This window comes from Erithacus rubecula, assembly GCF_903797595.1.
Source record: "Erithacus rubecula genome assembly, chromosome: 10".
NCBI classification, from domain to species: Eukaryota; Metazoa; Chordata; class Aves; order Passeriformes; family Muscicapidae; genus Erithacus; species Erithacus rubecula.
Genome location: NC_136662.1, coordinates 3,790,594 through 3,814,046, shown reverse-complemented (window position 1 = coordinate 3,814,046; position 23,453 = coordinate 3,790,594). Strand labels below are relative to the sequence as shown.

General features: G+C 41.8%; 1 protein-coding gene across 11 annotated transcripts in view; it reads right to left on the bottom strand.

The window, feature by feature from the left end:
• The window catches only part of DAB1 (DAB adaptor protein 1), a 393,755-nt gene that overhangs the window by 115,499 nt on the left and 254,803 nt on the right, over positions 1-23,453 (bottom strand). For 2 of the 11 annotated variants that reach the window (XM_079313509.1, XM_079313503.1), the window contains exon 3: positions 813-927. The exons of 4 other annotated variants lie outside the window; for them this stretch is intronic. The gene's annotated coding sequence lies outside the window, so the exon portion shown is untranslated. Of the gene's footprint in view, positions 1-812; positions 928-19,706; positions 20,009-23,453 lie in introns of those variants that run through there. 5 more of the 11 variants (XM_079313506.1, XM_079313512.1, XM_079313510.1 and 2 more) reach the window with 4 other exon arrangements.

Sequence of the window (23,453 nt, the reverse complement as noted above, 5' to 3'; positions counted from 1 at the left end):
TCCCACTTCCAAGACAACCAGCATGAAACAGCAGCACAAACCAAAGAAGTGCAATTTCCATGAGATGTTACACTTGCATGAGTGTAACACCAGCTGCAGCAGCCAGAGTATGAATTTTCCCATTGCTAAAATTTCAGAAAGCAAAACATAAAAGTGAAGGCAGCTTTATCATTACCTGCCTGTTCTCATTTCAGAAAGCTGGTTCCCCCTTACCTTCTTTAAGTATCTACTAACAATTTTTTTCATTGCAGTTCATCTTGAAAATTAATCATCATAAATTTAAAACCGTTTTCTTGCACATCTGTCAGGTTGGTAGTGCTGTTTCATTTATTACAAGACCACATGATGCATCAGAGCTCAGTATTTGAACATGACATATTTTCACTTTGTTGTGATACCACATTCGAAAATTGTTCCTATCAATCTTTCACTGGAGCCAAAACTTAACTGTCTTGTTCACTGAAACATTAAATGCCAAGTCACACAGATGAATAAAAGCATTTGCAAGATGCAAACATTTGCAGAAGTTTCCTGTTGAAAAGGTCTGTGGAAGAGAACCCACCAAAGTGAACCGAGCCCACAGCCAGTACCAAAAACCATTGTTTGTAATCATCTTGGCCATCAGATCTCACTGAAAGTTAAATTATTCCGTTAACAGGATGAACTTTAAGTAGAATTTTGGAAGTGTTGACAGCCTTGATTTCCAAAAATTCAAAAAGTATTAGGGCTGCTGTGCACTTGCCAGACTCACATCCGTGATTTTCTGCACCGTTCCCAGCGAGGAGCCAAACCCCAAACAAACAGGTACTTACAGTCCCCAAAATGCATCATTTTCCCTCTAAACAGTGGCAGCAAACAGGCACCTCCAATACTGTATTACTTTCTTCTCTCATTCATGACGATGTCACACACACAGGTTCTTTGATTCTGGAAGAGAAGCATTTCCCAGGTTCTGAGGACAGAGGTACTCAGGCCAATCCATCATGCTTTGTGTGCTAATGATAGACTCATGCAGACGAGGCACCAGGAGCAGTCAGAGGCAGCAGGCATGAAAAGGAGTGAATCGACTGTCAGGGGTTGTGATCTGAAGGACTGCAAGGCTGTGATTAGAATTTTCAATCAGGACTTCCACAATCCATCACGCTACAAGGGAAAGGGGGGGACACACATATTTCTTCATCAGCTCTTCCTGCAATGGGCAAAGTGAGTTCTGAGGCATTAAAAAAAGGGGAATTTGAATGTCTTATGCTCTTAAGCAGGTGCTCTTCAGGGAGTGGAGAAGAAATTCTGGGACTGCACAGCTACTATTTTTTGTCTGCACACTCAAGATTACGTGCAGCACAGCCTTTGAGATTATGAGAAAGAAACACAGCTCTTCCTCTCTCTTCTCTTACAGGTGCACTCCCAGCCACCTGAGCAAAAAGTAACCCTGGAAACCTTTGTGTGTTGTCTTTAGGGATGCAAAAAGGAATAAAACCTCCAGGAATCCTTCATCAGAATTTGCTAACACGCTCAGTGAAACTTTAGAAAACACAAAGGCAGAGCTCTTTACACAGAAAGGATTCTCATAGCCTGTACAAAATCACCTGCAGCACTTGCCAGGAGGCATTCAGTCTCATCCTCCAAATGTAAAAAGGACCAGCAAGTTTATTGAGTGTACAAGATCACAGTTACCAAACATGTGGGCTAACCTTGTTTTCCTTGTGGTATTTGTTTAACTTGGTACTGCTGCCTCTGACTCAGAGAAAAATGCAATTCCACAATTCAGCAGGATCTGGAGCTGGGCTGGTTCTGCAGCCTCCCTTCTGAGACCATGGCAAAGTCACAAAAGCTCTGCAAGTATTTTGCTGCTTCTTTCTTCTCCTTCCTCACTCATGAAATGCAGCAACTCTGTCTCTCCAGACAAGAATTTTGCAAGAACTCATTCCCAGAGGGGATTTGCTGCCTCAGAGGCCCATCCCCATAAAAATGCCAGCCCAGCAATCAGGAACTGGGTGTTGGTGGCTCAAATAAAGTGTCCCAAGGTCTGTACTGATGTCACTACAGTTTTTTTACTCAAAATCTAGATCCCAGTGAAAAGCTAGGCAGAGTAGACATTTATTGAAATATATGAATGAAGCATTATTTTAAAAGGCAATTTTCATGTTAAATGATGAATAATGAACAGTAAAGGCAGATCTTATTTACATAATTAATGTTTCAGTTATTGATATTCCTTCAGAGGGTCACTAGACATTTTTCTCCAAGTTAATTAATTAATAAAGCAACTCCTTTTATGTAGGTAATTGTAATCACTTCAATACTCAAAGGCAAGTAAAATATCTGGCTTTTTTTTCTTTAATGTTGCAACCCGAGTGACACAATGATCATTTGCATAAATATAAACACTGAATGGGTCCATTTAACTCCTGACTAGAAATAAATCCTTTGAAACTAACAGGAAAGAAATACATTAATTATGGACAAACACGGGAATCTGGGCAAGACCACCTTTTGCCTTTGCATCACATCATATTTTCCCTAACATAAATCTCAGCTTCAAGACACTGAACTGTTCATGGTGCAAATCTGTCCTCACTTTTAGTTGAAGATTGCTCTGAGGAGACAGAATAATTTGGGGAAGAACAGATTTTATGGAGAAACCAAGGGAAACTAGAAAGCTGTTAGAAAGCAGGAAGCTTTAAATGCTCAACATTTCACAGGTAACAGAACTTTTTCATTTTTCCTTTAAGAAATGCATTACCAAATCCTGCAAACAGAAGCCTGAACCTGCAAAAAAAGTCTGTTACAGAAAGTCTAAGTGCCCATGTTAAATCCCATTCAAGCCACATGAGAGGGTTACTTAGCCCAGTAGCCAAAGTTTATTTGCTCTTGCATCAGATCAGAAAAACAATCTGAAAGGGATTACTGAATTCACTGCTGAGGAAGGTGGGACAGCTGAGAGGTTGTAATTTTATCACACATAATATTCTTCAAGCACCAATAACTTGTATTCATTCCATTTCTATCTGTATCACCACACACTGCATCACACAGAGACCTCTCCAAAGCCAATTATTTAACTTTTGTTTAAATTATTTAAATTATTTGCTGTTAAAATTTCACCTTGAATATGCAATTTGTTGTGGGATTTAATGAATGAGAAAGAGGTAGAAGATGTTGACATTTGACCAGTGACACCACAGACTAGCTCATAACCAGAATCACATCATTCTGCTATTTCCTCATCAGAAAACTCAAGTGTCTCCCCTATCAAGCATTTTGAAACACCATTTGGGATTTTTTTTCCTGTTTGATACAGTGCCTAGGACCATGGGAGAAAATGAAGGCAAGGAGGGCTCCAATCCACCTCCACAGTTCTGGGGAATGGGATAGCAATAGAGATAATAAATGTTATTATTTGTATTATCCACTCATCTCCACCATATCAGCTGCTAAAACCTTGCAAATATTCCTGACACCATCAAGAACCATTTCAACCTGTTTTCAGACTATAAATCTCATATCTGATCTCCATCCAAGAGATTATAACAAAATGTGAAATAACCTAAATATTGAAAGCCATTTCACAGAAAATGGAAATAGATACTGTGGGGAAAAACACATTCCAGGCTTGCAAATTCCCTTTCTCATGTAATCCTTCTCCATATCCTTCCAGGGGACTATTTAATACCTCTCTCAGTATTTTTAACCACTGCAGATCTTTTCAGCCAGCAGCTGGTTGTGTTTCCAACTGGTGGTTCCCATTCCAACCAAGCAGGAGGCAGGAATGCAGCCACTAAGCAGGTTATGAATAAACCACTCAGGTTTTCTTTTCTGTGTTTCTCAGTAATTACTCACAGCCATGGAGCACAACAGAGATCTGCTCCTTCAGGGCTCCACTTCCAAAGGATCAATGTGCTGCAAACTGAGGCACTGCAGGACTTAACAACAAGTTTTAAGTGTTTCTTACAAGACAAGAGTCTACTTGCAGGTATCCAAGCTGCTCTCAGTGTAAATTTCTGCCTTTTGGCCAAAATCACATGTCCTAAACAGAAGAAGAGACAATGAATGCATCCAAGACAAGATATAAACGAAATTCCGGATCAACAAAGCTCCATTAGATCAATTCCATCTCCACGGATAACAATTTGGCTTGCAGTGGTGGGCTAAATAATGCAGTTGAACACATTAAGAACAGATTTGTATTCAGGCTGAATGGACTGTTAGCTCAGGAAAAAAAGACAGGAGGCAAAAGAAATGCTGAAGTAGCTGGTTCCTGCCCACAGAATATTTTGTCTTCTCCTTCATCTTCCAAAACTATCATGATCATACATCTATCAACATATCATACACTTTTCCCTGTGAAAGAGACAAAATTGACCTCAAAATCTGTGTCTGCACCATCAAAAGAAGTATCAATTCATCTGGATGCATAAACCATCCAGAAATCAGTGTAATCAAAACGTGGGGCTTCTCCTTTGCCATCCAGTCTCTGCAACAGCAAGAGCTGCTTTTACATTTTATTATTTTATCCTGCAGATACCTTCACTTCCCCTGAGTGCATTTAGCAGCAAACCAAGAGATTTCTCCTCTGACCAAGAGGCAAGTCCTCCTTTCTCTCCCCACAGTCAGTTTCAGTTTTTCATGAGACAGTAAAAAGTTTCTCTATTGTCAGCACTAAAAGCTTCTCCTGAAGTAGTTCTTTCTCTACGTAGCCACATTTTCATCCAATTTTAGTGCATACATTTTATGAAAGTGTTTGATAACCTCAGGATTTGGGTTAGAAAGATGAAATGTAGGCTAGGCTACAGGGGGCTTTCTAGGGAATACCCCACTAAAGCAGTCTCCTGACAGCTAAGGTATCTTCCTTGCTATAAAAGCTGTGATTGTTGAGCATAGATTTTCAGTGGGCTCTGGAGATTTAAAATCTTAGAAAGACCTAATTTCATTCAAAACTATCTGCTGGCTTCCTCTGGATTTTACATCTGTATGAGTTCAGATGGAATACAAAAGGAATGATACACCATTAGCAAAAAACTTTAGTTTAATTTGCTACCTCCTATAAACATCATCTAATGCTGTCAGGTTTGCTATAGGACATTTATTGTTTTGATTATCTAAAAAGATTTTTTTTTTTTTCGGATTAAAACCAGCACTTCAAGGAGATCATAAAATTACATTTCTATTCCCTCAAAGTAGGCAATGAAAACTTTAATGTATCTATTCCTATCTCAGGCATACCTATGAATATCTTTAAAGCACAGATATAATATTCCACCAATGTTTTTACTCCTAGTTTTGTTCAAGTTAAATTGTATTTTTAACTCCAAAAGGGATCTGTTTGCACAGATATTTACACCACCTCCCCTATTCAATACTTTGAGTCCAGTTTAAACATTCTGCAGTGTCAGAATCCTGAATACAGTTAAAATCTTCACAGCTGTGTATATGACTAGACAACAAAGAATTCCTAACTTCATGCTTTTAATGCTTCTTTTGTAAGAAAAACCCTGTAAGTGAAAGGATTCCAGACCCATCCTTTGTGCTGCTTTTTCAGGACATGCTGAGCATCACACCCTTCCCCAATCCCATGTGCAGGCAAGGTGACAAGACACACTCCTGTGGGATTTTTTTTTTCCCCTTTCTCAAGATTTCAGTGCTTATGTGTGACCTCCAGTGTTTAAATGATGACTGTTCAGCACATCACTTACAAAAAACAGCCATTCTCATTTCCTTTACACTCCTCCTCACAGAAATAAATCAGCATCCTGACTGATTGAAACACTTAGCTGCCAGTCACTCAGGCTGGTCCCTTCACTGCCAGCCTGTGAGAATCCCAGAGATGCAGGGAAGTGATTAAATTGTAACACGGAGCCCTGAGAGCAATAACTAAGTGAGCGGTTATAAACAAGTAACACAGTTCTTCATAATTCAGTAAAATGCATTATCTGATTTTGTGTGTGGTTCTGAAAGCCAGTCAGAGCAGCAGTGCTTTTTTACTAATGCAATAATGTTACTGCTTAATGGTGGAAAGCACAGGAGAGCAATACATGGCCTACAAATAAGAGTAAAATGTGCAAGCTTAACAATACAAGTTTATCTTCCTTATGAATTACCTAGGCAGTGCTTTTATTATATGAAATCCATTGTTTCCTGATCTGCAAATTACTTCCTGAATCTATTAACTATAATGGGAGAAATGTATTTTTCAGTCTTGCCCTCTGAAAAAAAAAACCAAAAACCTACAATAAATCAGTGTAAGCAGGTGAGACTGAACTGGCAACAAGGCCAAGGCATTTCAAGTGTGCAATCCCTGGCTCCCCATAACACTAAAGGATTTTTTTTTTTTTGAAAGTGGGAGCACAGAGATGAAAGGATTTAACGTGCAAATTATCCAATGATAGTACAATTCTGGAGTATTACCATGGGTGTGAAGGATTAGTAAAGATCAGGTAGGATTTTTACAGCCTTACTTCAGTCACCTCCAGGGAAACGAATTCTGCAACGCTCCATAGGAAATAAAGAACAACCTGAGTATATTAAAAGACTCATGGATATAATTCCATGAACTACAAGCTTTCTTTGTAACTCAGATACCTCAAAGTGCACAACACTTTTATCACAGTCCTTGCATTTCTTTCAAGGATGACATTTCCACTCCCTGACTTAGCATTTGCATGTTTTGAATTCTCTAAGGGCCCAAGAAGAGTAATACTGGTTGCATTTAAACATCTTCCTCCCCCTAAATTCCAAAACCACATCCTAAGCTCATTTACCTAAACAAAATGCTTCAGACATGTACAGGTATTAAACACACCATGATTACCCTGAGAAAGATAAGAAGCCAAACATTAGTGCAGTTCAAATTCTTCTCTTCCCCATCAACAAGAGTCAAGAGAACTCTTGGTATCAGTCACCCTCATGCTCTGTCTCACAAGAGTCATCAGATACAGCTCACTTTTATTGATTAAACCACCCAGACCCAGAGCACCTCCATGAGTACAAAATCTGCACAAAATCCACTCTTCCAGTAACCTCTTACACCTTTGGTCTCAATGTCTAAAATTCCACCAAAATTCTGGGCAGTTTATTTATGATGTAGCTATCAACAGTGATATTGCTAAATAATTCCCTTTACATAAGTTACTTATTTAATTTTTTTCTACTCAAAGCCAGGGTAGGAAGCACTACCTATGGATAAGGTTGGCTGACACTTCTCACTTTCTTTAATCACTTTGCAGCTTTGCCAGATTTTTAACTGTTCAGGTTACAATTCTACACATCAAGTGTATCTGCTTTGGGGTGATTTTCAGGATGTGAGGGATGAATGGGTTGAATCACTTCCAAAATTTAGACTGTAGGGAAATACTGTGTTTTGACCATGTTAAATAATCATCACAAACTTTTATCTGGAAAGTTTGCTGAGTTTTGAAACTTTGAGTAGGATTTGGTCTTCATAGTACAGATCTGGTTTTCTTGCTAACACTAAAAAATCCAACATCACCCCCACCCAAAAAAAAAGAAAAAAAAAAGAAGACCAAATAAACCAAAAAAAGAAGCCACAAACCGAAAATCCCAAGCACAAAACTACTTAAAATAAAAAATGAGATTTTACATTTGTCCAGGATGACTTCTTTAAACAAAAATCCCTCTGTACTATCATCCCTCCTGCAGCTTCCAGAAGGAATTAAAATGTGCATTCACATTCCTACAGACATTGTCCTGGAAAATGGACTATTCCTTTAATTACTGCTTTGAACTGAAATTACACAGAACAGTGAAAGTGACAGCAAGAGGTTCATCTTTCCATCAAGGCACCCAGCAAGCTGCTGAGTTTGAATGCATAAAACAGAACAGTCAGAGCAGAGAAAAAAGGGATTGACTCTGACACGAAGCCTTGTATCACAAGAAGCAGAAGAGATGAATTTGTGAGAGCTGTTTAATAATGGAGGACTTGGGAGGTTCAGCCTGGGAGTCAAGATGTAAAAACAGTTCCATGGGAGGGGAGGATTAAGAGTGGATGGAGACAATCATTTGTGAGAGAGGAGCTGCATCCAGAGAAGGAGCCATGAGGACAGGAGAGGGACCAGGAAACTGAGATGAAGAACTCACATGAAGAGCTGGCATCTCATGTGCCTCTATTTAAGGTCACAAAGAACACAGCAGAACTGCTGTCACAGCTACTCAATTAAACAGAATAATGTAGGTCCACAGGAAAAGAAAACCTGGACTTGATGATGCACATGGATCTCAAGAGAATAGGATTTGATGCTCCTCCCCAGAAAAGGAGCTGTATCTTCCTTATTATAATAAAAGCAAGATCATCCTACAATTACTGCTGTAATTCTTGTTGAGTATCATACGCTGAATTATTCCAAATACTTAACTTCATTAGATGAATTTTCTAAGAAGATATAAATTAGGGCACATGGTTCATAATATTTTCACTTCCTTTCCCTGTAACCCATTTCACTAGTTTTACACTTCATCAATTTAAGCATTATGGTTAATAGGTAACATTTAATTCTGTCAAAGGAGGAAAAAAATCCAAGTGTCTCATTAGAAAGCTCTGATGGCCATTTCAGAAAGTAGTGCTACATTTTCTACCTACATCCACAGAGATGAAGACACTGGTTGGAAGCACGTGCAGAACTTACAGGTTTCTGTGCAGGGCAAAAGCTTTTTTACTGCTCACTTGGGCACAAGGAAAAGTGGATCTCTGGGGGACAGAATTCCTGTGAGATTTAGCTACACAACAGCAGGGAAAACCACTAAACCAGAGCTCAAAAAAACATCTGGTTTACCACAGCTAAAACATAAAGGCAAGAGTTTCATTTACATTAAGCACAACACATTCCTACACACATATCAATAATAATATGGCAGGAACAGCATCTCTGATTAACTCCAGGAAAAACACCAGCAAAGCCATTTTCTACCAATACTGCACACAGAAATATGACAATAATCTTTCAAACATAAGCAGGGACCAGCATATCACACAGGAACAAGAAACACATGGAAAAGATTTCACAAAATATAAGAAGGCTGAATTCTCCATTTACAGTCACTGCAAAAATTTACACAGAGCTGTTTCACAAATCTTTGTGAACATGTGTGAACTCCACTTCTCCAAAATAAGCAAGACACATTTCTGTCACATGCGAAGAATTCTTCTACAGGTGGTATTAGTGCCTTAAAAGCCTCAGTGATCAATCAGAATTATCACAGGAGGGGATTCAGTCATGTCAGGTTTTTGAATGACAGAAGCAGACAAGGCTTTGTACTACAAAAAGAGTGTTCAAAAATAGAATACATAACCTAATCATCTACTCACACTCCTGAAGAAGTAGGCCAGCAGATAAAAAAACCTTTGAAAAAACCAACAATTAAAATGTATCCCACTCCAGGTTTATTAACACATCATCAGACTTTTTCACAAGTTGCTGTTAAATATAAAATTATTCAGTGGATAAAAGGGAGGCCGTGGGTAGTAACACCTTGTACCTCTAATAGCAGCTCTTTTTTTTTGCACCCACTCTTCCTTGAGCTGCTTTTTCCATTGTATTTTTGAAATTTTGGGTAGACTGTAGTACAGCTCCTAAGGCTATAACCAGGAAATGTAATAGGCTATTTTAAAAAGACAGCATGTGAGATTTGAGATGGGAGGGTTGTAACATTCTTCTACAGGTGCCAGAACTGAGGATTTCTCCTCCCAAGTGTGATATAAAGCACAAGAAGGACGTGGTGCTGTAGGGGTGAGTCCAGAGGAGGCACCAGGGTGATGGGAGGAAAGGATGAGAGTTGGGATGTTCAGCCTGCAGAAGAGAACCCTGGTGCAGAAGTTTCCCTCTCACATTATTGCACAGAGATGCATTTAGAAACTTACCACTACCTCACCAAAAGGTTAAGCCAGCATTTTTCAGTTAAAGGAAATTTCCTTTAAAAAAGCACTTTGTGAACTCTACTAGAAGTTGCAAGGCATTTCAGTTCTCCCTTGTCTACTTCTCAACCTTTTATTGCATCAATAAATAATATATGCAGTAGATTAATATGTAGAAGAACTTTACTCTCCTACTTGCATCACCCTTATAAATTATTCTCCTATTAATGACTTATTTGATCTCAACATATTAGCACAAAAATTACATTGTTCTCTGTACTACTCTATAACCTATGTGCTTGCCTTCTGCTAAAAGCTTCTCTTCAAAGTGCTATTATTAATTGTCAAGCATTGGAACTGTTCCTCCAGACATTATCCCCTTTACTTTCACGACAGGCAGACAAGAATTTCTCTACTTTTTGCAAGTACAAGCTAAAGTACATCTGAATACACAATTCATTCTATTTAGCACTGTGCTCTCCCTAATGTACCCAGTGTGGCCAAGTTCTTACAGGAAGCAATTGCTGGAACAATTAGGACTCAGCAAGATTAATACACAAGATGTTGTCATGTCTGCATTTTATCTCATGCAGTGATACTGGAATGATAAAGATACAGCCCAAGAGAAGTGTGCCAGCAGTGACCAAACCTCTTCAACCATCTCCTGGAACTCTAGGTTGAACTTTTTCATGCTGTATTCATGTTAAAACTACAGTTATCATGAACTACTTCTATTCCTGCCGATTATCTTAACTTGAAAATTTTCACTCAAGACCTGCAATGCTCATGCCCCAAGTGGGAAAGAATCCTCCAGACATCTTTGTTTCAGTTCTTTTGTTTTTTTCCAGTATTGTATGAAAACACAACAGTGAATCTACTCTGATCTCCAGAATGGCTTTTTGGAGAAGAAACCAGACATACACCAAATCAGCACAATTCCTGGTGGTTTCTGGATGTGTTTCTTGTAGCAAATCAAACCTTAGATTGTCTTGGAAAAATCCAGTGTCAATCTTTCTCATGAAAATGTATGTGCATCTATGAAAGTAAGATACATTCACTATCATTCAACCTCAAAATATATCTCCTTAATAAATTAATTAATAATCACTGTGAAGCAGCCAAAGATGATCCTAGTCCACCATAATAAATCTTAGAGGTAATCCAAAACAGACATTAAAATTAGTGTTATACCTGCTTTACTCATTGGCTACATTGCAAATTATGTACACACTTTCAGCCACAAAGATGAAAATCAACACTCTATTCATCAGGAAAATTTATTCCTGTGTTTCCAGATGCACAAGACAAAATTACTCTCTCTGTACTATTTCCCTTCTCAGCACTGTCCTCCTTCCCATCTCCACCAAAAAGCTCCATCCAAAAACACTGATTAGCAGAATCAGCCACCCACAGTGTGTACGGGTCACTTGCAGTCTGCTCTTTGAACTAGAGATGATCTCTGCAATAAAGAACAGAGTTAGTTCTCTACACTGCCTGAGCAATATTTTGAAGCTTGATGCACATGATCTGCTCCCCTGGATTTCTGCTCCCTGGAAGCCCAGTGACTGAGAACAGGGTTCTTCTCACCTAAAAAATTTCAGCTGTCAGGACTGGGCATTGTGTCCAAGTAAAATTCAGCTGCTTTGGTGAGGCACAGAAGCATCATTTGGAGAGTCCTCTACCATCTCTTCACCTCACCCAAGAATGCAACAGAACAAATTATGCAAGAATGAAACATGAGAAACTACATTCAAAAGGGACAACCACATACAGGTAGTTTGTTGGACTCACAGTCCTGCCATGAAAAAAATAAAGAACTGAAACCAGAGCTCCCTTGTGAAAATCACCTGCTGTTCTTTTTCAAGCCCAAACTCAGCAGTGCTGAAGCCTCAGATCTGTTTTGAGGCTGCAGCAGAGTTATTTTTCTGGTGTTGTTTGACAGCACAAAGAAGATTTCATGTTTTCTCTGGGAGCATCCTGTACTGAAATCCAGAAACTGAAGCTTAGCACAGTGGGATTCGCTCAGTAGCAATCCTCACTTTTCTCTGAGGATCTGTACGCACCAAATTCAATTAGCATTTGCTACAAATGTAACATAGCAACAGGGGACAAGCCTTCATGTGATGTAAATCAGTGTAGTGGCTCCGATTTGAAAGAACTTGACCAAATTTCATCAGCTGCAACTCTCACGCAGTGCTTGTGAATAGCTCACTCCATCACTAGGGAGGTAAGGACCATAAAATTTGAGTGCCAGGAACAGTAAGTGGTCAATTCAATTTGTTATCCTCTTTAGGACTTCTCCAACATTTTATTTCTCTTGTTTTCAGGAAGAAGAAAAATGGGTCAGAATGTATAAAAACTATCACACAGGGATGGTGGGTGGAAAACTGTCCTGAAGCCATAATGTGAGATTTGATTACTTCAGCAGCCAGAAAGAAAAACCCCATTCATAAAGTAATCTTTATTAAACTCACTGATGGTTTTTTTTTTCACTGTTTTTAAACTTGAGCTAACTGCCAACACGCTGTGTGAAGTAGCATTTCCTGTTGATTTGTTTTGTATTAATTACAGTGCAATTAAAAAGGGGAGTCTTTACTGCAAGCAACTACCAGGTGTTTTAAAACCACAAGCAGGGGCCACAGCATTTTCAAGTGACACTGTCAGTGTTATTGTGGCACAACAAACATGTTGTATGCACATTCACAGAAATTAAAATCCTAGAATGGGGAAACCTTCATTATGATTAAAAAGCAGAGGGGAAATTCACCTCCTGGGAAGACCCCTGGTATTTGTGGAATAGCTGCTAAAAGTTGACATGAACACCTAATGGGTCATCTAATCTTGCAGTTAAAAGGTCTGAATTTGCTAATCAACCTCAGAACTAGAAGAAAACTGACTTAAGAGGCAGTAACAATAAAACTAAATTAAGTGTGTATTTTTTACGTAAAGGAATGAAGGGAAAATTGAAATATTAATAAAATATTTGCTGCATTGACTGGTGATGAACTGAAGAGCAGTACAACTTCCTGAGTATCAGCTGTGCTACACTGAAGTTTAGAAGTATTTTGCTTTTTTTCCTAATTACTTATATGCTTGGTTTAACTGTGTAGCTGCTTGGAAATTCCTAAGCCTGAAATCCTCTACAGCACCAAGTTATCAGTGGTGCCCATCATCATTAACCTCCAGATCAAGGATGCAGAGTCTCCTACCCCATCACAGCCACAAGCAAAACATGAGAGGTTAAAGAAGTATTTGGTTTGTAAAGGTTACACAAGGAAATCAAAAAAGGTGAAACAAACACTTCATGGTAATTATTTGTAAAAAATATCCAAAATACAGGAAAAACTTTTTTTTCCCCCAATCAATCCTGACAGATACTAAGAGAGAGGATTAAAGAAAATGTATGGGCTCAATGAGGGGACAATTCAAGTGACCTAATCCATGTTAATCTGGCAAAAAGCACATGCCAAGAGAAGTGTTCTGGCCAGTCTGAGGTAGAGACTAAGAGGTCCTGGAAAGGTTAAACAAGTTGAAGTGATCTTTTTCTTTGCTTTAGTATAGTTTATTGAGCTGCATCTCAAGTAACCAGGAACAGAAATTCAGCTTTCTTTCAATGGCGTAAAAAAAGACCACTCACAATTTTCCCCTCAGTTACTTCAATTATTGGAAAAAAAATTATAATCCTTTAGGTTAAGAAACAACCAATATTGATTCCTGCTGTTCTCTAAGTAACTGTTCTGCCAGTAGGGTGGGAGACATTTCTGTAAAAGGGAAACTATGAAATGGGTATTGCATCAATGGGATTCCCAGTAATACAAATTCTTCAAGAAATTCAAAAGCAAAGAACTGTTTTGGTACCTGTTGGTATGATCTTGAAATTCTGCAGACTCAAAACTTTCATAAGAATGAACCTGTGCAGGTTTAGACAGTTATTTCCCAAAACATGAACACTGACAGATGGATTGATAAGCTTTGGTGGATATCTTGGTACAGACAGACTGATAGGTGCTACTCTCTACAGAATAACACCACAAAAGGGTTTTGCACACCTGGAATTGCTTTAAGAGGCCACAAATGCAGTTCCTGGATGATAATCAGCTCCCAGTGATCTTCAACACCTGCTGGCCCCAACAACCCCCAGCAGCAACCCTACAATTCCCTCACACCAAACCCACCAGAATCCCTGTCACAGGGATATGTGATGACAGAGGTATTTATACTGTATTTTACTACAAAAAGCAATTTTGGGAGATTCCAGCTCCATCTTCAATAATAATAAGGAGACTTTGTATTAGAGGACCCTTGATTATCCTCAGTACTAAATAGCAGCACATTCACATTCAGGTATGAATAATTCCAGCAGCTTTAGTATTCTGTCTTGATTGTTCTCCTCTTCACAAGTGTCCTTTAAATGCAATTTTCCAGTAAGTACTCACTGAAGAAAAGCACCTCCCAAAACCACAGGGACATTGCCTAACATCTAAACCTGAAGTTTCTGCAAGACAGCAATATTCCTGCTAAAAGAAAACAAAACAGCAAGCACACATGCATGATAGGATTATTTGATCTAATACAATATAAATTAGGTCAGACTCCTCTTTGGAGAATTTTGAGTCAAGAACTAGGTGGTCCACTAAATTTCTATTCATTTGCCTTCAGGCTCAGGGAATTGCAAAGACTCCCAAGAAACTGATGCTCCTCTACCCACAAGAGCAATCACTATTGGGGGTGGGAGGGGTAGGGAATCTCAGTGTAACTGCTTGGCAGTACCTGGAAACATGAGAAATCTTTATGTAGTAAAAAGGGGGCAGCTAATGAATCTTTGCATAAATACATACCTATATTTATGTATATATATATACACACACAGACATACAATTTTTAATGTATTTTTCAATAGAGAAGAAAACAGTAACGTCTCTATTTTTTTTATGTGGTACATATCATAAAATCACAGCATGGATTTGAGTTGAGAGGGACCTTAAAGCTCACCCAATTTTACACCTTCCACCATCCCAGGCTGCTCCAAGCCCTGTCCAACCTGGCCTTGGACACTTCCAGGGATGGGGCAGCCACTGATTCTCTTTTTCCCTGTGCCAGGGCCTCAGCATTTCACAGGGAGGAATTTCTTCTGTATATCTAAAACCTAAGAAAATCTTATTATCCTTAAAATAAGAATATAAAACATAAGATGGAAAATAAATATTAAAGAAAAGATAAAACACCCTGAAGAAAAGTAACCTCTGCATCCTCATTAAACCAAGAATAACAGGATGACTCTGTGGAAAGTGCAAAGGATCAGGGGCTGGGAAGTGCCTGGAGCCTGCTCCCCCAGCAGGATTCTGCTCAGGAACACTGCATTCTCAAAAGCTCACCCACAGCCATCCTCTCCCTGATTCCAGAAGGAAATCTTCACGCCTCCAAGGGCCATAAGTTCATGTCAACAGCTCCACATATCTCAGGAGAGGACTGAGCCAGAGCAAGATGTGACAAGCAGCCCTTCAGCAACGCTGCTGCTGTGCTGGGGATGGAGCTGCTCAGGTTCAGCTGTCTGAAGGGCTGGGGCAGCTGCTTCCCCCACAGCTGGGGCCTCTGCACCTGCACCATGGGTCAGCCCAGGGCATCAGCTTCACTCCACAAAAACCAATATATTGATTAAGAGTCTTGCCCCACTCTGGTTCTTCAATATTCACCTTGAGAGAGATCCACCACAGACCCCACTGTCACCAGCAAGGCTCGCACTGGTGGGTTCTGCCAGAGGATTTGTGCTCGACTGAACCACTAAAATAAACCAAGTTAAGAATTTAAAACCCTGCTTACACCTGGAGCACTTAAAAACGTGTTTGACAGCAGTGTAAGACTAAACACAGATGCAGGTCCCTTTCCTGGAGCTCACAGTATTGGGTATACTCACCTTCTCTGATTTGTGGCAATTCTGCTGCCTTGAAACAGAAATGGAAGATTGAATCATGGATGAAATTCTTAAACCACCACCATGAAATGTCATTTGGCTGCAGTTAGACTGGGCAAAAACTAAAAATATAGAGCTGCAGGCTCTCTTTGTAACAAATCAAAGTATGAGAATGAAAATATTTCAATCTGATTATTTACTTGGTTTAGAATATATACTTTCCATTCTACTGTATCAAAATATTCATAATAAAACAGTGCAGCTGATGAAGTCAAGCACTGCCTTACAAAGGCTGGCAAATTTGCAGAACAGCACTTGAGGTTCAGATTAGTAAAATCCTAATGAATATCTACTCTAATACCCATGTAATTGCAGGGAGTGCATTTGCAAGTGATACAAAAAAAAAAAAAAAAAAAAAAAAAAAAAAGAGAAAGAAAAAAAAGAAAAACCACTGGTACAATGAAGTCCAGACTGTGATTTTAGTGTCAGTTTAAGAGACTGAAGTGCCATCCTGGAAGAATGAAGATCCCATTTAAAGGGATGCCAAGAAATGAAGAATCACAATAAAGACTTCCAGTTCTTGCCCAGATCACAACATGCTTCCATCTTTCACTGTAACTACCAATGCCAACAATTCTCAATTTCATCACTTTTGTCCCAGACACCAAAATGGTTTTCATATATTGTTAATGATTGCTTTATCCCAAGTGCTCATCTCTTCCTGAGCACTGCACAAGGAGCTGCTCAGCACAGGCTCCTGAAGACTTCCTTGGATGCAAACAAATTTTGTTTTAGTACTACATGTTGCATTTCCTTCTGGGAACCAGCACCTGGCATCTCCACATCTCACCTTCCTACCACAAAAACAGGTTTGTGCAGGACTTCCTTTACTTCCCAAAACCACCAGGAAAATAAATGCCTTAAGACAGAGCTGGTGCTGTAAGAATGAAGCCACAGAAGAGCTGAAATCAAGCACTGCTGAAATAACACCAAATAGAACAGGACATATGAGAGACCAAGTAATAACATAGCTTTATTCCTAAGTAATTGGCTGAGCAAGCAACTCTGATTAATTCTGCAAGAATGCTTGGGTAGTGTTTATAAAAACCAAGTCATTACCTTGACTAAACATTGACTTGGACAGTTAACTTTAACCATCAAGACCTTGACTAAATATTGACTGGGAAAGTTAATTTGAACTATAACATCTAGAAAATCGTGTTCCTCTTTGCTAGTATTTGCTATCAGTTTAACATGCAAACAGGGTTGTAAAAAGAGAGGTTCTCAACCTCACTGATATTTAGTTGCTGAGCTTGGCTGATGCTAAATTCAACACAAATACCTTGCAAATAATTTGAAATATAAAATACTTTAGAGACAAAGGCCTGCTATGGATGAGAGGGAATGGTTAATCTTCCTTTGCTTGTGCAAGGACCCATCAAAAGTACAAGAAAAAAATACCATAATGCTCATGCTTTAAATTTATTTTGATACACATATGCAGCAGTTTACAAATTTTGCAAATTTAAAAAATTGTGTCTTGCCCGAAGAATCACACAGACTGATCACCAGGGCAAGGAGTTTATTCTGATACCTCTATTTTTTAGTAGCAGCTACTTCAAGTCTACATCCTCCACTATTGGTTTCACTTCATCTTGTGAGGCCATGGGTCAAAGGACATACACAGGGTCTTTCACTGTCTGAGATAAAAAAAAAAAAAAAGAAAAAAAAAAAAAAAAAAGAAGAAAATCAATTTCAATCCTCCTAAGATGAAACCACTGATGTGTGCAGTCACTAAGGTCCCAAAGGTAATCCTACAAGAAAACATGATGGTGTCCTCCATCACTGTGTTGAGATACTGCTAAAGTGCAGCAAAATCACCTATGAAGTGCAGTCCAAGATCAAAACACTGCAAACAATAAATCTGTATTTCTAGACCAGTGTGAATAGTGCATTTTAGCTGTGTGATGACATAAATGGTAATGACAAAGGGGCAAGGAATCTTATGCCTCAGGAAGGTGTTATGTATGTGGATAAACAAATAAATAATGCTGTGGATCCAGCACTCATTCCATGCACAGTTTCAGCTCAGGAGTTTTAAAGTCCCTTTTAGCTTTATGCCTTGATTCCTTTTTTAATACATCAGCTGCCTTTAGCACACTGAATGAAAAACAGCTTAAGAGCAAATATAAAAGACATCAATCTCAGCTACGAGTGAAAATACCAAACTGGTGAAAACTTGCTCCTCCATTATTTTTGAGTATAGCAGTAAGGAACAGATTGATACTGGTGTTATGGGGGGCGAGGGTGGGGAATGAAAGAACAATAAACAATACAGTCATCAGTAGTTTAACACAGCGCTGTGTCTTGCAATGGAAACATACTGTGAAACAGCTTGCAAGATAAGCTTCGTCAACGATAAGTAATTTTTATTCCGTCTGAGTGGCTGAAAACAATAAACATGATTAAATGCTTCAGACATGCATTCAGAATTTAGACAAATGGCAAAGAGTTCCAAGGACTTTGCTTTTGAAACCACTTCGGGGAAAGACCTGGAAACTGACTTACGCGGTTTGAAATGTACAATGAAAGAGAAGTTCGTCGGGAAATTAAAAACTTCCCATTCGTCTGCGAGCTCCAGGACTCTCCAGCCCAGAAACCAGCTTTGTTATCTACTGCTCTTTACTATGATTACTGGTCCCAGCATCCCACTTCACCATTCACAGAGGCGTTTCAAATGTGCCGGTCATGAACCTGAGCTCGCAGCGTGTGAAACACCCTGGAGAACACCAAAGCGAGAGGTGGCTCTGGGGAGTTCACAGTGCCCCGCTCGTCCTGCCGGCCCCCGAGGGCTCTGGCAGCGCTGCCCTGATCCAGCAGCTCCTGCGCCCACCTTCCTCCCACCGCAGCGCTCTCAACTTTCATTCCCGACTGCCTGCTCCCGGTGGCCGCGCACAACCCCGGGAAGAAAGCGCTCCAAAACACTCGGATCGCGGGGGGAGCTGTCGGGTTCTCCCCTAAAGGAAAGGAGCACGAACCCGCAGCACCTCTACTGCAAGCGGCCAGTCAGCACCCGCTGCCCTGGACCGCGCACCGCTGGCAGCGCCGGGGGATGCTGTCCTGGGGATGCTGGCCGGGGGATGCTGTCCTGGGGATGCTGTCCTGGGGCTGCTGGCCGGGGCTGCTGGCCGGGGAGCAGCGGGCGGTCCCCGCAGGGTCCCCGGCTGCGGAAGGCGAGCTCGCCCCGCTCGCCGCGCGTCCAGCGGCCCCTCCGCCCGCTCCGGGCGCCATTTCCCCGCCGCTCCTCAGCGCGGCGTCCCCGGCTCTGCCGCACCTTCCCGGGCAGGGCAGCGCCGGCGCAGCCGAGCCGCACCGCAGCTCTCAGCCCGCTCCCAGCCCTCGGCCGGCTCCCAGCCCGGCAGCGGGGGGCGCTTCCCCGGGAACCGAGCACTACCGCGACCGATCGGCGCTTCCAGCTGCGGGGCCGAGGCTCCCGGGAGCGGCGCATCCCAGGGACCCCCGGCACGGTGGGGGAATCCCGCAGCCGCATCGCGTCTCTGGCTCCCTCCTCGATTTTTTTTTTTTTTTTTTAACTTGCCCCGCTGCGGGGGATGGCGAAAGCTCTCCCAGCCCTTTGCCCCAGAGCTCGGCTGGCTGTGGGGCAGCCTCCCCCCGCAGCCGGCAACTTCCCGCGACTCGCAGGGGATTCCAGCCTTTTCCCCGCCTCGGGGGGACGGCAGCGAGCGGGAGGGGGGAAGGACGGGCAGAAATAAACTTCCTTCGGAGAAAAGCTGCCCTTCCACGCCGCTGCGGGGAGGGGGTCCCCGCTCGCAGGAGGAGCAGCGCGTCCCGCAGCCCCCGCACCCCGCAGCCGCCGCCGCGCCGCCCTCAGGACCGGCCGCGCAGGGCAGCGGGGACCGGCGCTCTCACCTGCCCCAGCGAGCCCTCTCCTCCGCGCACTCCTCTGCTCCCCATCGTGGGCGCAGCAGCTGCTGTTATTCCTTAGGATACACATGGCCCGTCCATGCTGGCAGAGCCGCCTTCCCGCGCCGCCTGCCCTCTCCGGCCCCGCCAGCGCGGCGCTGAGGCCAGAGGGAGGGGAAAAGGGAGGTGTGCGGTGGAGGAACGCTGCTGATGAGGGGTCGGTCTCCTCCTCCTCCTCCTCCTTCTCCTCCTCTCCCAGGGCTGGGGGTCTCAGCGCTGCTGTGCAGCTGGGCAGGGAGAGAGGGACGGGCGAGGAGGGGGCTGGCGGAGCTGTCCCCGCTCGGGGAGGGGAGGGGGCTCGGCGTGTCGGCTCATCCCGAGCCTGGCATCGCCTCCGGGGCAGCCCCCGTGTGCGAGCGGAGCGCAGGGGAGCCGCTGGAGACCCCTCCGCATCCCGGGCTGCCCGCAGCACCGCGCTCCGCCACGGCCGAGGGGAGAACCGCTACCGGCGGCTGCAGGGGCTGCCCCGGAGCGCACGGAGGGCGGTCAGGGCGGTCAGTGGGGCATTCACAGCGGTCACTGGGGCGGTCACTGGGGCATTCAGGGCGGGGGTGGCCGCTGCCCACGCGTGGAGCCCGGACACGGCCCCGCCATCGCGGCTCCTCCTCACGGCCGCGGGGCTCCGGCCGGGCCGGGGGCCCCACCGCTACCAGCGTGCTGCTTTTCTCATGGCTTCTCGCAGTCACCCATGAAAATTTAATGAGGCATTTAGGGCTGTTACCTTCAGAGTCAATGGAGGAAGCATATTTAGCCTAATGCACTCGCTGCCGAGCCAATAGGTCTGTTGCAGGCGGATCAGAAGTCATGGAGAGACTCTCCTTTCAACACAGAATTCACGACCCATTAAACTTATTCTGTGATAACAGCTTCTTTACAAACGGAGACCCATAGAAAACAGACGCTGTCGTGCACTTCCCGAAAGGATTTACATACAGGGAGAAGTACATTTGCCAGGTTATTGCCATTTCACCAGTATTATCTCCAATCAATGCACAAAAGCAGCGCTGTTCTCGTTAACCGAGGTAAATTACTAAAAGAAGAGCTTTTTGCAGCCTCTAGATAGATCTGATTCACCCCCGGGGTTGAGTGGCCACATCTCCCTCGTCTGACAGGGAAAAAGGCTCAGACCATGGCAGGGGATTGTGTCTGGCCAGGAATTAGGAGCCAGATGTTCTGCAGGACACCCAGATGTTCAGCAGGTACCCAGCTGCTGATGTGCGCTCCCCGGGATGCCAGCCAGGCAGGGATCACTGGATGCTCACAAGATAAAAGATGCCTACAGGTTATTTTAGCTCCACCTGACAGCCAGGAGAGCTGAAGCGATGTGGCAACACGCTGAACAGGGCAGGGAGCAGAGGGAAAGGCTGAGCCAACAGATTGATTGGAAGTACATGCACAGATCTCGTAACATTCTCAAATATTATCAGTTTCATCTCCCTCAATTATTCTTTCCGCAGCACATTAGGTGTTAAGCATAAAAGATAACGTCATGTAATAACCTTTACAACATAAAAAATTCAAAATTCAAGCCACATTTATAAAAGTAGTTGATGCAATGGAGCTTTTCGCTATAGACCTGTTTTCTTAATTTCAATTTATTACAGAAATGAAAGGTCAGATTCTCAATTGAACCCACTTATTCTAATGTGAATTAAAAGAAGTAAGTAGTCAACTTCATTGCAGCAAAATTTCCTATTGGTGAGAATTTCAACATCTAGGAAGACAAAGAACTAAAGGAGAAATAAAGTAATTTTTTTCATTAGGAAATAATAGACAGCATCCCTGAGGAGACATGCTTGTCTATACGTATTAGATCCAACAAAATACTGGTGGTGATCCTTAGTTCCCAAAAGGCAATTTATATTTTTTGTTGGGGAAATGGTAATTGAGCTGCTCTTACCCTTTTACCAATGCACAGTAAAATGAAATTTCATTTATTGTGTTGCTGGCCTCACTGAGGTCCTGGAGTTTACAGGAGGGGTGCTGGCAGCTGACGAAGTAGAGAGGGAACTTGGAGTAGTATAAAACTTCATTCCCATTCATTTCTGAAATGGATGGATGCAAGTCATACTTGCTAATAATACTTTTTAAATATAAAAGAGTACTAGCTCACAGCTTGTAATATGAATGCAAATGAACTTGTAATTATACTATGCAATTTTCTACTTTAAAAAAAACAACTATGAAAATAGAACAGACCTGAAGAGCAATATGCACTGCAGTTCTTCATTGTGTTCCTTCATTATGCAGGAGTTGTCATAAGCAATCTGCTCTGGTTTAATGTAAAATATTTTTTAGGCTGTAACTTTGAAACCCAAACTCTCACTTGAGAACATGAATTTGGTCACAGTTCCTTCTCTCTACTGAAAAACAGGATCAAGAAACAAAGGAGCAAGAAATTTGGTGTGAAGACTGACAGTTTTCATTTATCTTGATCTGTAAAGCTTGAACTCATCATTCCTGTATTCTCCTTTCTGATGCACTATGCCATCATTTATCACCAATTATGTGATAAACCATTTAGAGTTGTATATTAAGATCTGCAGGCCAAAAATGTAATTTCCACTAAACAGCTGGAGGAGCTGAAGATGAAAACCTAAAAATGTAGTTCTCAACTATTTTTAAAGCAGTCCCTTGTGCATCTTTCAGTCACTTATTACTAGATAAAACAACTAAAGGGAAAGTAAGATCAGCTGAGCTCCTGAACAGATTTATACTCAGGACAATGATCAGAATCTATTTAAGTATTCTACAATTTTTTAGAAGAATTGCCTTGAAACTACATTAAAATATCAACCACTGATATCTATAGACCTAGATTCTAAGTAATTTTTTATACTACCCAATTTCAATAAGCACTGCAGTTGCTGGTAAACCACTGCACCCCCATAGAGCAAAAATGTTTCCCTGCAAATAAAAGATAATCTGCAGGATAACTGTTTACAATGAATTCACTCATAATTCACAGTCAGGGTTTCGACTCCCTAGGAAAAGAGTAAAAAAACTTCCCAATTTCACCTCAGAGGTGAGTTTACCATCTTCAGTGCTGTCCAGCTGCAATCCTGTGTGTTTCTCACATGAAATGCTAAGGCAGAATGCACACTGTAAAACCAGCATCATCCTGCAAAAATGGCAAACCACTGGCCAAAAACCCTGCAGGGTTGTTGCCAGTGAACACATGTGACAGCCACTGGCATTAATGAGAACTGAACATTCTCTGAGATGGAACACAGGCCTTACATTCATTAAACTAATTAATGTATCTCAACCTGTGCTGATCATAAAGGGGTACCAAATAATGGCACTGAGAAATTTTTGTTGTTTTTGTTGGTGCTTTGAAAAAATCTGGAAGTGAAAGATACACAATGTTACACTTTGCTGGATCCAAGTGGGATTTTTGGAGGGGGAATTCAATATCTGAAAAAAAGAGTCAGCCATTATTTCTGCTATTAACATCTCACTAAAATAACAGCACAATGTGCAGACCCATCCCTTGCCAAGTGAGCTCTCAAGATGTCAGCCCTCTCACAAAACCCCTCTTCACATTTACTGATCTATATTGTAGCCCACAGCAGGATCATCTTGATCACTCTGGAGATCCTCTATGTGAATAGCTCCTCACACAATAGTGATTTCACTTTAATAAGTTCCTCTAAGGCAATTAGGCACTGACTGAAAATAGTATCTGCTGCA